The sequence below is a fragment of the Neoarius graeffei genome, chromosome 25, assembly GCF_027579695.1.
Source record: "Neoarius graeffei isolate fNeoGra1 chromosome 25, fNeoGra1.pri, whole genome shotgun sequence".
NCBI lineage: Eukaryota > Metazoa > Chordata > Actinopteri > Siluriformes > Ariidae > Neoarius > Neoarius graeffei.
The window spans coordinates 50,520,908-50,536,460 of record NC_083593.1 but is presented as its reverse complement, the minus strand read 5'-3'; the positions used below and the strand labels follow the sequence as shown (position 1 = coordinate 50,536,460).

At 45.6% G+C, this 15,553-nt stretch overlaps 1 protein-coding gene across 2 annotated transcripts in view; it reads left to right on the top strand.

The window, feature by feature from the left end:
• Positions 1-2,814: 2,814 nt before the first annotated feature.
• Positions 2,815-15,553, top strand: part of csgalnact1a (chondroitin sulfate N-acetylgalactosaminyltransferase 1a) — an 83,864-nt gene continuing 71,125 nt past the window's right edge. Inside the window, exon 1 of one of the 2 annotated variants that reach the window (XM_060908912.1) lies at positions 2,815-2,876. The gene's annotated coding sequence lies outside the window, so the exon portion shown is untranslated. Of the gene's footprint in view, positions 2,877-9,509; positions 9,643-15,553 lie in introns of those variants that run through there. The other variant, XM_060908913.1, reaches the window with a different exon arrangement.

Genomic DNA, 15,553 nt, shown 5'->3' with positions numbered 1-15,553 from the left:
GACGGCGAGTTTTTGAAGGCTGTGACGTGGTTCATTTTTGGCAAACAAAACAAACATTTAAAAGGAAACGAATCTTTAATCCTTTCTGGAAACTGAAACATGGGTTCAAGATATGGCCATGGGTGTGTGTGCATTCTCCAGAAAAACTGCCTCGTTCTGTTCTGCCATCAACTAATTGTGTTCAAACAATACTGCTGAGAAATTGAACTTGATTTTTTCCAGTCTATGGACGTGACCTGACCTTAGTGATTATTGATCGGTTGTCTCAGTGTCACCTGCGAAAAAACCATTCGCATTTTAGAAAAGAAAACAAAAAACATCCACTTTCAAAGCTGCTTCATAGTGACGAGGACCTTGATAGAAATGTAGTGGAGTGGAAAGTACAATATTTGTCTTTCAAATGTAGTGAAAAAGTCAGAAGTTTCCCCAAAAAAATACTCAAGTAAAGTACAGATACTCAAAAAGTGTACTTAAGTACAGCACTCAAGTAAATGTACTTCGTTACTGTCCACCTCCGTTCAAAAGTTTGGGGTCACCCAGACAATTTTGTGTTTTCCATGAAAAGTCACACTTTTATTTACCACCATAAGTTGTAAAATGAATAGAAAATATAGTCAAGACGTTTTTCTGGCCATTTTGAGCATTTAATCGACCCCACAAATGTGATGCTCCAGAAACTCAATCTGCTCAAAGGAAGGTCAGTTTTATAGCTTCTCTAAAGAGCTCAACTGTTTTCAGCTGTGCTAACATGATTGTACAAGGGTTTTCTAATCATCCATTAGCCTTCTGAGGCAATGAGCAAACACATTGTACCATTAGAACACTGGAGTGAGAGTTGCTGGAAATGGGCCTCTATACACCTATGGAGATATTGCACCAAAAACCAGACATTTGCAGCTAGAATAGTCATTTACCACATTAGCAATGTATAGAGTGGATTTCTGATTAGTTTAAAGTGATCTTCATTGAAAAGAACAGTGCTTTTCTTTCAAAAATAAGGACATTTCAAAGTGACCCCAAACTTTTGAATGGTAGTGTACGTCACTTTACCCAATAGCGAATGAGCGTTGAATATGGTTTACAATATTGCATGGTTGTCAAGACAACATGACATCACATGTGAGAGACGTAAAACTTCCGTGCTAGTGAGCGACTGGGACAATTCGTACCATGAGTTGGCCTAGTGGTTAGCGTGTCCGCCTCTCGATCAGGAGATCGCGAGTTCTACTCACGGTCGGGTCATACCATCATAAAAATGGTACCTACTGCCGTCTGGCAAGGCACGCTGCAATACAGATGCGAGTGGGGAGTCAAACTCTTGCTGTTACCAAAGGACTAGCCCCCCACTGTAACCTTAGCTATGTAATAGGCGAGAGGCTGAGGGCTACGGAAACGGAGATTGGCGCCGCCCTATGCACCACGTGGCATTTGAAGGACTTTGAATTGATGGTTGTCAAGACAACATGACGTCACACGTCGGAGACGTAAAACTTCCATGCCAGTAAGCGACTGGGACAATTTGTAAACAAACATGGCCGCCAGGTTTGCTTTGTTAAATACAGAAGATTTTGAGAGAATTTTGAAAGAGAAAGAGACGTTGAACACCTGAAAGGAATGTGTATGTATTGTAATAATAATAATAATAATATTGGCTGTCTTTTTTTTGTGGTATATCAGATATATTCCATTCAGCTAGCATGATATTGAATGAGTCAAAGATGAGTTCAGTATCATGCTAGCTGAATGGAATATATCTGATATACCACTCAACAAGTCAAAGTCTTTCCTGTGCCATACATGGCACCTTTGGCGGCACAGATCTCCGTTTCATAGCCCTATGGAGATATTGCACCAAAAACCAGACATTTGCAGCTAGAATAGTCATTTACCACATTAGCAATGTATAGAGTGGATTTCTGATTAGTTTAAAGTAGGGCTGTGTACCTAAACGTAACATCAGGTACAGGTACCGGTACAGAGGTTTAGGTACAGGTCCGGACCTGTACCTGTACCTGAACAATTTGACAAATTCTTCTGAACTTCTTCAATAATGACAGAAACATTAATAAACTGTTGACAACTTCTCAGTATCTTTATTCAAAGAAAACTGAACATAACTAGGTTTCCTACCTCACTTCTCAGTCACCCTATAGTTAACTTGGGACAAAAAGTCATAAGTTGTCTCACAGCGAGAAGTGACTACACTAGAGTACTACAGACTACGCGCAGTCCGCGGCCTTTAACTTACGCGGCAAAATTACACAAAGCAACAAAGGCTACCAATGCCAGCAAAGGAAAAATGGCTGACCTGCTTTTGAGTCTTTTTGACCAATCAGAACGCTGGATCAGCCTAGCTCTTGCAATGTCTCGTGAGACTGTGGCGAGAGGATCTCAAATCAAAGATGGCTCTGATTTCAAGTTTCAGCGCGGCATTTTACGTCTTTTCCAGTGCTAAATTTTCGTCTTTGTGGTAGGATTTACGCATCTTCAGTCACAAAATAAGCAGGCAGATACTTGGTGTAAATTTATATTGGTACAGTACCAGTACTTCATGATCCGATATTTTGGACCTGTACCGAATCGATTTTCACGGTACAGTACCGGTACACAGTACCAGTACGCATCCCTAGTTTAAAGTGATCTTCATTGAAAAGAACAGTGCTTTTCTTTCAAAAATAAGGAAATTTCAAAGTGACCCCAAACTTTTGAACGGTAGTGTAAATGAGCCACAACCAGCAATGACAGCGGGGGATCCTTTCCAACATGGCAACCCTGATTCAGTTCTTCTTTCATAGACTGCTGAATAGAGCTTCTCAGTTCCCTATCCACTGACACAACAGTTTCACTGCTTTTCCTCTCATCAGACACACTTTGAGGTAAGTCATCACTGATTTCTCACAAATTTCATACAGAATCAGGGTTTATTACACTTAGTTTCAGTGATGCAAGCTCCTAAACCTGAAGTTCCTCAAACTGAAACTATAGCTTAGGTAAGGGCATGCTTCTAAATACTAAAGTTTAGGTAATGACACAAATTTAAAACCACAATTCAGTATTAAGACGTTTTTAAAACCATACTTGCTTCTAAAACTACAGTTTATAATAGAATAGACTAACCATATATAACTAATCTATATTACAATAGATTTAAATAATTTGTGGGTTTAGGTTGGTGAGATAGACTTCCAGGACCTGGTCACTAAATTGGCCCTAAAGCTCCAGTGCATAACTAATAAAGTCAGTCTGTGTTTAAAAAATGTAAATGAATAGAGTTTTCCCTAAAATGACTTCTTTAATGGCTGAAGCTCAGTGCAACCTTGTAACACCACTGAGACATTCCAGTGTACAATACCTGAGTAAACACAGCACACTGACATGGACTAGACTTAACTCTGTGTGTGTGTGTGTGTGTGTGTGTGGGTGTGGGTGTGTGTGTGTGTGTGTGTTGGTCAGTTTAAAGGTTTTCAGGATGCCATGGAGCATTACTGCTGCAGCCTTGGCATTTCAGAGTGAAAAGAGATAATGTCAAGCGTTCACTCACAAACACACACACACACACACACACACACACACACACATGCACACACACGCACGGCTCAGCCTGAGCCTGAAGCAGTTCAGTTTTATGCATTTCAGTATTCAATGTACAACATATAATCATTGTTTATAAACGTAATTAAAAAACCAGCTTTTCTGACAGTTAAACTCATTATCCGTTCTTTTCCTTCCTATCTGCTCTCTCTCTCTCTCTCTCTCTCTCTCTCTCTCTCACACACACACACACACACACACACACACCTTCTTGTACACCTATCTTTGTGGGGACCCATTAACATAATGCATTCCCTAGCCCCTTACCCTAACCTTAACCAAAACAACGAAATAACCATAACAACCCCACCCCGAACCCGAACCTAAACCTAATTCTAACCTGAACCCTACAACTAAGTCTTAACCCTCAAACAACCCTTTGAAGAAGCGAGGACCAACCAAAAAGTCCTCACTTCCAAAAAATGTCCTCACTCTGCTGGTAAAAAAAAAACATAGTCCGGTCCTCAATATGTTGTGAATACAAGTTTACACACACACACACACACACACACACACACACACACACACACTGAGCTCAGCCTGAAGTACTTTAATGCATTTCCATATGTCATGTTTCTATGTAGAAACTGAATTAAACCAGCTGTTATAACGGTTAAATTCATTTTCCCTTTTCATTTTTCTTGCTCTTACACACACACACACACACACACACACACACATTAACATCCTATGCAGTGAGTGCACTATGCGTTCCAGAAAGGAGGTGTGTGGGATTCAGCTCTACTCTCTATATCAGTGCGCTAGATAAGATATGGAATACCGGCTCTTCTACATCCTAAGTATTCCACATCCACCTCAAGATTTGCCATGTTTGGCATGGTGAGATGCTTTTCTGCTCACCACGGTTATAAAGAGTGATTATCTGAGTTACTGTAATATTCCTGTCAGCTTGATCCAGTCAGTTCATTCTCCTCTGATCTCTCTCATCGACAAGGCGTTTATTGTAGTCTGTTCTGCACCATTGTGTGTAGAGAGTTTAAACAGAATCCTATATGTTGAGTGGATACAGGCTCTCCAAAACTGGACAGTTGAAGAGCGGAAAACATCATTCAGTCTTTTATCTTTAGCTGTATAGCTTTAGTGTACAGGTTTTCTTATTAAAGTGGCCAGTGTGTGAATAATTATGTTCAATTTCATTGCATTTCAATCGCTCATTAGATTCACAGTAGGGATACACATATCACTAGATGTTCCTGACTAGCTAACGTAGCTAGAATGTTAGAATTGCAGCGAACACAAATATAAATCATAGTAAAAACTGTTTAAAAAAGCCTATGAGACAAAATCTGTAAAGACATTCCTCAGTCAGAGTGTATGAATTTGTTGTTTTTCCATGTTGTTTTTCACACTTTCATAGAGTTCTCTTCATTAATTATTTCTTTTCCGTCTGACTGAAAGAGACGTGATGCTCCTACAGATTCATCCAATCTAAGGAACTATAGAAGAAAGATGTCTTTATGCTGCCTTTTGACTGAGTTTATTTTAGGAGCACATCCTTCCTCCTTGAAATGATCAAAACACTGTCTAGTTAAGAAGGATAGTTAATACAGAGTTTCGCAGTTACCAATTCTCAGTTTCCTGCTATAATTACATTTGCATTAGTTGGGAGCGATGCAGCAGGTGGCTTCATGTGTCTCAGAGGAAGCATGTTAGTCCTGGTGGCTGAAGGTGATCCAGATAATGAGGTGTAAAATGGAAATGAACAACAGCCCAGGGTCTCTGTTTTTGTATTTTGTGCTTCACACATTTTCAATGGAGGCAGGCAGGCCAGTTTAGCACCTGCACTCTTTTACTATGAAGCCATGCTGTTGAAACACTTGCAGAATGTGGCTTGACATTGTTTTGCTGGGAAAAGCAGGGACGTCCCGGAAAAAGATGTTTTCTGGATGGCAGCAGATGTTGCTCCAAAACCTGTATGTACGTTTCAGCATTAATGGAGCCTTCACAGATGTGCAAGGTACCCCTGGCATGGGCACAAACCATCACAGATGCTGGCTTTTGAACTTTGTGCTGGTAACAATCTGGATGGCCCTTTTCCTCTTTCGCCCGGAGGACACAGCGTCCATGATCTCCAAAAACAATTTGAAATGTGGACTCGTCAGACCACAGCCCACTTTTTCATTTTGCATCAGTCTGTCTCAGATGAGCTCAGAGCTCAGAGAATTTGGTGGCGTGTCTGGATGTTGTTGATGTATGGCTTTTGTTTTGCATGGTACATGCAACGACGAACCATGTTCATCGACAACGGTTTTCTGAAGTATTCCCAAGCCCATGCAGTAATGTCCTTTATATAATAATATCAGCGTTTAATGCAGGGCCGCCTGAGGGATTGAAGGTCACGGGCTTTCAATGTTGGTTTTCGGCCTTGTCGCTTACATGCAGTGATTTTATCTGGATTCTCTGAATATTTTGATGATATTACGGATCGTCGATTTTGAAATCTATAAATTCCTCACAATTGCACACTGAGGAATGTTGTTCTGAAACCGTTGCCCATGCAGCTTTTCACAAAGTGGTGAACCTCGTCCCATCTTTGCTTGTGAACGACTGAGCCTTTCCAATTCCCAGTTAAACTCTTTACCTGTAGAATGTTCCAGACAGGTGATTTTTCAGCATTCCACAACTTTCCCAGTCTGTCGTTGCCCCGTCCCATTTTTTTGGGAATGTGTCGCAGAATGAGTGTATATTTGCAAAAAAAAAAAAAAAAAAAAACCAATCATGTTTATCAGTTTCAACATTAAATATCTTTACTTGTCTTTGTATTGTATTCAGTTGAATAGGTCAAAAAGGATTTGCAGTTCATTGCATTCTGTTTTTATTTATGTTTTATAGAGCATCCTTGCTTTTTTGGAATCAGGGTTTTAGCTATAGCATTAATTTATTATCAGCGTTAGGAGTGTATATTTGACCATTATTCTACGAAATCGAGTCATACATGAGCTGATAGCTGACGAGGCGCGTAGCACCGAGTCGACTATAAGCCATATACGACGAGATTGAGTGGAATAACTGTTTTATTCTATCCACATTCACTGGATTTTGAGAAACGGAGCATTTTTATTTTCATTTTCTGCAAATTCAATAAATAAAACCTTTATACAAAACGTCCAACAAAATCATTTCTGCTTAGAATGTAAACAAACTGGCGAAATGACAGGAGCGATTTGTGAAAAATACGATAATAATAATAATTCTTGAAAATTAAAAAAAAAGATATGTTCTTACCATCAAATTTTATTCCATATTTTGTTGCTTTTTTTGTATTTTGGGGGGTTTTGTTTTTGAGTAGAGTTTTTATTTCGTCCTCGGTTGGTTCAGCAACACGCGCCGCCATTTTGTTTTTCTCTACTCATGGTATATGAGCTGATATCCTAGTAGTAGAGTAGCCAATCAGAGCGCACAATTGCTCATATCCAGTGAATGTGGATAGAATAATAACCATTTGTGTTTTTTTATATGTGAGTTGGATGTAAGAAAATTTGAATGGAAACAGGTGTGTGTGTGTGTGTGTGTGTGTGTGTGTGTGTGTGTGTGTGTGTGTGTGTGTGTGTGAGAATGAGAATTGAGTTGGTATTTTAGTGGGAGCACAGATGGCAGAATGAGTAGATCCAGCTTAATGAAGGGAAGCAAGAATCACCTGAGGCCTGAAAGCACACATCAAGCACTCCTTTCTCTCTCTCTCTCTCTCTCTCTCTCTCTCTCTCTCTCTCACTTTCTATCTAATTCTTTCTTGCCCACATCTGTTCCCTTTTCTCTCATTTTCTTGTCTTTCAACTCTGCTATCTCCTGCTTTTCCTGTCTGGGAGCTGTGTGTGTGTGTGTGTGTGTGTGTGTGTGTGTGTGTGTGTGTGTGTGTGTGTGTGTGTAAAACGCCTGGAACAACTTTCTTGGTGCCATCTCTCACTTCCAGCTGTAAAACTGAATAGCCTTTCTTTCTTTTTATCTTTCTCTCATTTTTTCTCTCTGTCCATCTCTATTTCTCTTTCTCAGACTTTCTCTTCCTTTCCCTTTTATGCTCCCTCACACTATTTTTTCTCTCAGTCTCCCTTTTCCTTCTTCAAGTTTTCCTTTCCATCGTCAGTTCTCACTTTCCTCTTTTTTATCCTTTCTTCTTTCTCCTAGGTTTCTTTCACTTCCTTTCATTTATTTTTTTGATTTTTTTACTTTTCTGTCTTTGTCCATATGTGTCACTGTCTCTGTCGCTCTCTATTGAAGAGACCACACCCATCAGGATGGAAATGTTTCCTCACATGATAAAGGTGATCAGTGAGAAGGGCCGTGTGTTGATTTGTAGTGACGCTTCTCTCTGAGAGGACGAGTGGACACAGAGCCTGCCAGCGAAATGAATAAACACTGTTTTAATCCTTTAGTTTGTTGCCCCGTGTAGTTTTATTAGCTGTGTGAGTGAACACAGTGGACGAGGAACTGCTTTAGACAGAAAGGATGTGAGAACATGAAAAGGAATGAGACAGAAAAAAAACCGTTAGAAAGAGGGGGGAAGATCAGCCAAAGTGTGAGAACATGAGAGATGGAGAGAAAGAATCAGAGACAAAGAAAGTGTGAGAAAGCGGGATGAGAGGCAGAAAGGGATCTCTAAAAAGAGAAGAAGAAGAAGCGAGTAGGTGAGAAAGAGAGAGGGACAGAGATTTTGCCATCTTTGCCCTGCAGACAGGAAACAGTTTAAGAGGGAGGAAGTTGTTAAAGTACACAGGACAGAGAGGAGGTGTGTCTCTGCCTCTGTTCTCTCTCTCTCTCTCTCTCTCTCTCTCTCTCTCTCTCTCTCTCACTGTTCCTGTCTCTCTCTCTGTCTGTCTCTACTCTTTATTTCTGTCTGTCTGTCTGTCTGTCTGTCTGTCTGTCTGTCTCTCTCTCTTTGTTTTTTATGTCTCTCTGTCTGTCTGTCTTTCTCTCTCTCTGCTCTTTATCTCTGTCTGTCTCTCTCTCTGTTCTTTATGTATCTGTCTGTCTGTCTGTCTGTCTGTCTGTCTGTTTCTCTGCTCTTTATATCTGTCTGTCTGAGACACTCTCTCTTCCTCTCTCTTTCTCTCACTGTTCCTGTCTCTCTCTCTCTGTCTCTGCTCTTTAGTTCTCTCTCTCTCTCTCTCTCTGCTCTTTAGTTTTCTCTCTGTCTCTCTCTCTCACTGTTCCTGTCTCTCTCTCTCACTGTTCCTGTCTCTCTCTCTGCTCTTTAGTTCTCTCTCTCTCTCTATCTCTCTCTCTCTGTCTCTGCTCTTTAGTTTTCTCTCTGTCGCTCTCTGTCACTGTTCCTGTCTCTCTCTCTCTCTGCTCTTTATTTCTGTCTGTCTCTCTCTCTTTGTTCTTTATGTCTCTCTGTCTGTCTTTCTCTCTCTCCGCTCTTTATCTCTGTCTGTCTGAGACTCTCTCCCTCTCTCTTTCTCTCACTGTTCCTGTCTCTCTCTCTCTCTCTCTCTCTCTGCTCTTTATCTCTGTCTGTCTGAGACTCTCTCCCTCTCTCTTTCTCTCACTGTTCCTGTCTCTCTCTCTCTCTCTCTCTCTCTCTCTGCTCTTTAGTTTTCTCTCTCTCTCTTTCTCTCTGTCTCTCAAACACACACACACACACACACACACACACACGACACATACAAAATGTGTTTGTTTATGGCAATGACAGGAACTTTACACACACACACACTTCCTCCAAACACACCCAGAATGACACACCGGAGATGAAGAGAGAAAAAGAAAAACAGAGAGTCTTACTGTGTGTGTGTGTGTGTGTGTGTGTGTAAAGTTCCTGTCATTGGTATAAACAAACACATCGTGTGTGTGTGTGTGTGTGTGTGTGTGTGTGTGTGTGTGAGAGAGAGAGAGAGAGAGAGCGAGAGAGAGAGAGATACCGTAAAGAGCAGAGACGGAGAGAAAGAGACAAAGAGAGAGACAGAGACATAAAGAACAGAGAGAGAAAGAGACAGACAGACAGACAGACAGACAGACAGAAATAAAGAGCAGAGAGAGAGTGCCCATGCAGTCACTGCAGTGTGTCCGGTGTGAACTGCTGTGTGTTAAATGGTGAGTGTGTAAGACTGTGTGAGTGTGTAAGGTTGTGTGAGTGTGTAAGGTTGTGTGAGTGTGTAAGACTGTGTGAGTGTGTAAGGTTGTGTGAGTGTGTAAGGTTGTGTGAGTGTGTAAGACTGTGTGAGTGTGTAAGGTTGTGTGAGTGTGTAAGGTTATGTAAGTGTGTAAGACTGTGTGAGTGTGTAAGACTGTGTGAGTGTGTAAGGTTGTGTGAGTGTGTAAGACTGTGTGAGTGTGTAAGGTTGTGTGAGTGTGTAAGACTGTGTGAGTGTGTAAGGTTGTGTGAGTGTGTAAGACTGTGTGAGTGTGTAAGGTTGTGTGAGTGTGTAAGGTTGTGTGAGTGTGTAAGACTGTGTGAGTGTGTAAGGTTGTGTGAGTGTGTAAGACTGTGTGTGTAAGGTTGTGTGAGTGTGTAAGACTGTGTGAGTGTGTAAGGTTGTGTGAGTGTGTAAGACTGTGTGAGTGTGTAAGACTGTGTGAGTGTGTAAGGTTGTGTGAGTGTGTAAGACTGTGTGAGTGTGTAAGACTGTGTGAGTGTGTAAGGTTGTGTGAGTGTGTAAGACTGTGTGAGTGTGTAAGGTTGTGTGAGTGTGTAAGACTGTGCGAGTGTGTAAGGTTGTGTGAGTGTGTAAGACTGTGCGAGTGTGTAAGGTTGTGTGAGTGTGTAAGACTGTGTGAGTGTGTAAGGTTGTGTGAGTGTGTAAGGTTGTGTGAGTGTGTAAGACTGTGTGAGTGTGTAAGGTTGTGTGAGTAAGACTGTGTGAGTGTGTAAGGTTGTGTGAGTGTGTAAGGTTGTGTGAGTAAGACTGTGTGAGTGTGTAAGGTTGTGTGAGTGTGTAAGGTTGTGTGAGTGTGTAAGACTGTGTGAGTGTGTAAGACTGTGTGAGTGTGTAAGGTTGTGTGAGTGTGTAAGGTTGTGTGAGTGTGTAAGGTTGTGTGAGTGTGTAAGACTGTGTGAGTGTGTAAGTGTTAGGGTTTTGCTGGGATTCGAACCTGGTTCGTTGGTGTGATAATCCAGCAAACCCCCACTAGGCCACCAGGGGGATGACTCAAATGCAGAGGCGTGAGGCGGAAGTAGAAAAAGAATCAAAAGGTTTATTTAAACTATATACACTATATACAGGGCAAAACAAAAGACAAAAAAAAAACCAAAGAGTATAATCCAAAAGAAAAGCAAAGTGCAAAAATTCAAAAGCTAAGAAGATCAAAAAACACAGTACAAAGGAAACTGGAGATAAACATAACAGCACAAAGACTCCGTGACAAGAGGACTGAACTCAGGGGTATAAATAGACAAACTAATTAAGGACACAGGTGAAGATAATTAGGCAATTAACACAAACACAAAACACAGGAACAGTGGCGGCCTCTAGAGGCCAAAATAAACACGACATGAAAAGGAAATAACAGCGGCCTCTAGAGGCCAAAACAGTCCTAGTCCTGACAGGACCCCCCCCTCTAGGAGCGTCTCCTGACGTTCCCAGGGCGATCCGGATGGGCCGAATGGAAGTCCCGACATAGTTCTTTATCAAGGACATCCCGAGCAGGAACCCAGCAGCGCTCCTCAGGACCATAGCCCTCCCAGTCCACCAGATATTGCAACCCGCCGCGGACCCGGCGGGAGTCAAGCAGGCGATTCACAGTGAACACAGTCTGCCCCTGGAAGATGCGGGGGGGTGGGGGGTTCCTAGGGGCAGGGGCATACGTAGACGTCAGTACGGGCCGTAACAGGGAAACATGGAAAGTGGGGTTGATCCTCAGAGTCCGGGGCAACTGGAGCCGGTAGGAGACAGGGTTCACCCTGCGCACCACCTTGAAGGGGCCAATGTAGCGAGGAGCAAGCTTGCGGTTCTCCACCCACAGTGGAAGGTCCTTAGTGGACAGCCAAACACGCTGCCCAGGGCGGAAAGCGTGTGCAGGTCTTCTATGGCGGTTGGCCTGAGTCTGGTTGGTTCTGGAGGTCTGTATGAGGGTCTTCCTGACCTTGCTCCAGGTCTTGCGACACCGTCTCACATATTGGTTGACCGAGGGCACCCCCGCGTCCTCCTCCTGGTCCGGGAACAGAGGTGGCTGGAACCCGAATTGGCACTGGAATGGCGACAGCTTGGTGGCCGATGACTGCAGGGTGTTGTGGGCGTACTCCGCCCATGGCAGCCAGGTGCTCCACGATGTCGGGTTATCCATAGCCAGGCCTCGCAGGGTGGTTTCCAGGTCCTGGTTGAGCCTCTCCGTCTGACCATTGGACTGTGGGTGAAACCCAGAGGAGAGGCTGGCAGTGGCTCCGATGACCTTGCAGAACCTGTGCCACACTCGGGAGGAGAACTGGGGCCCTCGGTCTGAGACGATGTCCTGTGGAAGACCAAAGACTCGGAAGACATGATTAAACAAAAGTTTCGCAGTTTCAAGAGCAGAGGGGAGTTTGCACAGTGGTATGAAGCGGCAGGCCTTGGAGAATCTGTCAACTAAGACCAAAATGACCGTGTTACCTTGTGACTCAGGGAGACCCGTGATAAAGTCGACTGCCACGTGGGACCAGGGACGCCGGGGAATGGTCAGAGGATGCAGGAGACCCTGGGGACGCTGTCGTGGGTTCTTGGTTCTGGTGCAAACCTCACAGGACAGGACAAATGACCTTACTTCCTGCTCCATGTTAGGCCACCAGAAGCGTCTTTTCAGGAAGTCCAGGGTCCTCCGAGCTCCCGGGTGGGCGGTGAGAGGGGAAGAGTGACCCCACTGGAGAACCTTGGCCCGGGCTTGATGTGGGACGTACAAGAGGCCTGGTGGCCCCGTCCCAGGACCGGGGTCCTGGCGTTGGGCTCGTCGGACAGCCTCCTCAATACCCCAGCGGACAGGGGCCACAATCCGGGACACAGGGATAATAGGCCCGACTTCATTCTCCCTGTTAGTGGCAGAGAACAGTCTGGACAGTGCGTCAGGTTTGGTGTTCTTGGAGCCGGGGCGGTATGAGAGGGTGAAGTCAAACCGACTGAAAAACAGGGCCCACCTAGCCTGTCGAGGGTTCAGTCTCTTGGCTTGCTGGAGGTACTCCAGGTTCTTGTGGTCAGTCCAAACCAGGAATGGATGTTGTGCTCCCTCCAGCCAGTGCCTCCACTCCTCAAGGGCCAGTTTGACCGCTAGCAGTTCTCGATCCCCCACATCGTACCGGGACTCAGCAGGACTCAGGCGGTGGGAGAAGTAAGCGCAGGGGTGCAGCTTTCCTTCCGAACGTTGAGAGAGCACCGCGCCGACACCACTGTCCGAGGCGTCCACTTCCACGATGAATGGTTGGGAGGTGTCCGGGAGAACCAGAATGGGTGCCGTGCAGAAGCGGTCCTTGAGGTCTTTGAACGCCTTTTCTGCCTGAGGAGACCAGCCATAAGATCCACCTGTCCCTTTGGTGAGGTCTGACATGGGTGCTGCCACAGAACTGAAGTTCCTGATGAACTTGCGGTAGAAGTTAGCGAATCCTAAGAACCGCTGAACCTCCTTAACGGACTTGGGAGTAGGCCAGTCCCGGACGGCCAGGGTCTTGGCAGGGTCCATTTGGAGTTGGCCTGTCCGTACAATAAATCCCAGAAAGGAGACCTCGGGAACATGAAATTCGCATTTCTGGGCCTTGGCGAACAGATTGTTCTGTAGCAGCCTCTGGAGAACCTGGCGGACATGGTGGCGGTGCTCCTGCACGGTCTTGGAAAAGATAAGGATGTCGTCGAGGTAGACAAAAACGTATAGGTTAATCATGTCCCTTAAGACGTCGTTGATTAGGGCCTGAAAAACAGCTGGTGCGTTGGTGAGTCCGAAGGGCATCACCTGGTATTCGTAGTGCCCAGACGGGGTGTTAAAGGCAGTCTTCCACTCGTCTCCCTGTCGGATACGGATGAGGTGGTATGCGTTCCGTAGGTCCAACTTGGTGAAGATGGTGGCGCCTTGGAGCAGGTCGAAAGCTGTGGACATCAGCGGAAGGGGATATCGGTTGCGCACAGTGATCTTATTCAGGCCCCTGTAATCAATACATGGTCGGAGCCCCCCATCCTTCTTGCCGACAAAGAAGAAGCCGGCTCCAGCAGGTGAAGTGGAGGGTCGAATAAACCCAGAGACCAGGGCATCTTTGAGGTATTCCTCCATGGCCTTGCGTTCTGGCTGAGAGAGTGAAAACAGTCTGCCACGAGGAGGGGTAGTCCCAGGGAGCAAGTCGATGGCACAGTCGTAGGCCCGGTGCGGAGGAAGAACGGCGGCCCTGCTCTTGCTGAATACCTCCTTGAGATCCCAGTACTCTGTGGGAACTTGAGATAACTCGGTGAGATCAGGGGGCTCGACAGGAGACACAGGAGAGCTAGAGAGCAGACAAGAGGCATGGCATGCAGGGCCCCATTCCACAACCTGGCTTGTTACCCAGTCTATGCGAGGGTTGTGGCGAGTAAGCCAAGGAAGGCCTAGAATAACTGGGAACTCAGGTGAAGGAATCAGGTGCAGGGATATTTCTTCCTTGTGACCTTGAGACTGGAGGAAAATTGGAGAAGTAACTTGGGTGACTCTTCCATCACCTAACGCTTGGCCATCGAGGGCAGACACAGACAGTGGGACTTCAAGAGGTGCAGTCGGAATATTGATGCTTTGGGCAAAGTGAATATCCATAAAGTTCCCAGCCGCCCCTGAGTCTATCAAAGCTTGACAAGAGTGGACAGACTCACCCCAGGAGATGGAGACCGGGATGTAGATTCCTTGGCCAGGGAGTCCGGGAGAGAGGGTAGGCCCCGTCACAACCCTCCCTTGGCTGGACGGGGCGGTCCTTTTCCCAAGAGTTCGGGACATGATGCTCGGAAGTGACCAGGCTTGCCACAGTAGATGCAGCACTTGTCCCTCCTTCTGCGCTCCCTCTCAGATGCGGAGAGGCGAGTACGACCCACTTGCATGGGTTCTGGACAGTCACTGAAGGAGGTAGACGGTCTCCAGGTAGAGGTAGGGAGGCTGGGGGGGCTCAAGGCTTGGTGGCGTTCTCTCATCCTGTTGTCCAGACGAATAGCATGTGAGATGAGGGTTTCGAGGTCACTTGGGCATCCAATAGAGGCCAGACCGTCCTTGATGGGGTCAGACAGACCATGGTGGAAGGCTGACACCAGGGCAGTCTCGTTCCATCCACTTACTGCTGCGAGTGTTCGGAACGAGATGGCGTAATCTGCGACGCTTCCTCCTTGCCGGATGGACATGAGCTTTCGGGCTGCGTCGGTACTGATGTCTGCCTGATCGAAGACCCGAAGCATCTCTTCAGAAAACAGCTGGAAATCAAAGCACTCAGGTCCCTGTCTTTGCCAGATAGCAGTAGCCCAGGCTCGCGCCTTACCAGCTAATAAGGTGATCACAAAGGCAATCTTGCGGCGATCCGTAGTGTAGGTGGTAGGCTGAAGCTCAAAGGTGAGTTGACACTGGGTAAGGAACTCTCGGCACTCACTGTGCTTGCCGTCATACCTCTGTGGTGCAGGAAGGCTGGGTTCGCGAGGTGAAGAAGGCAGCATTGCAGGAGGCACTGGAGCAGGAGTGGGAGCTGGATCAGGAGCAGGAACTGGATCAGGAGCAGGAGATGCAGGCAGAGATGTCAGCTGTGCCAGGGTTTTCCCAATTTGCTGAAGCAGTTCCTCGTGGCGAGCGAGGGCCTCACGTTGGCTGGTGAGCGTACGTCCATGAGCGTCCATGGTCGCTCCGAAGCGTGTCAAAGCTGCCATAATTCCCTGAAGGTTGGCCGGGTAGACAGTTGAAGCAGCCTCTGCTGAGTCGGTCATGACGGAGTCTTTCTGTTAGGGTTTTGCTGGGATTCGAACCTGGTTCGTTGGTGTGATAATCCAGCAAACCCCCACTAGGCCACCAGGGGGATGACTCAAATGCAGAGGCGTGAGGCGGAAGTAGAAAA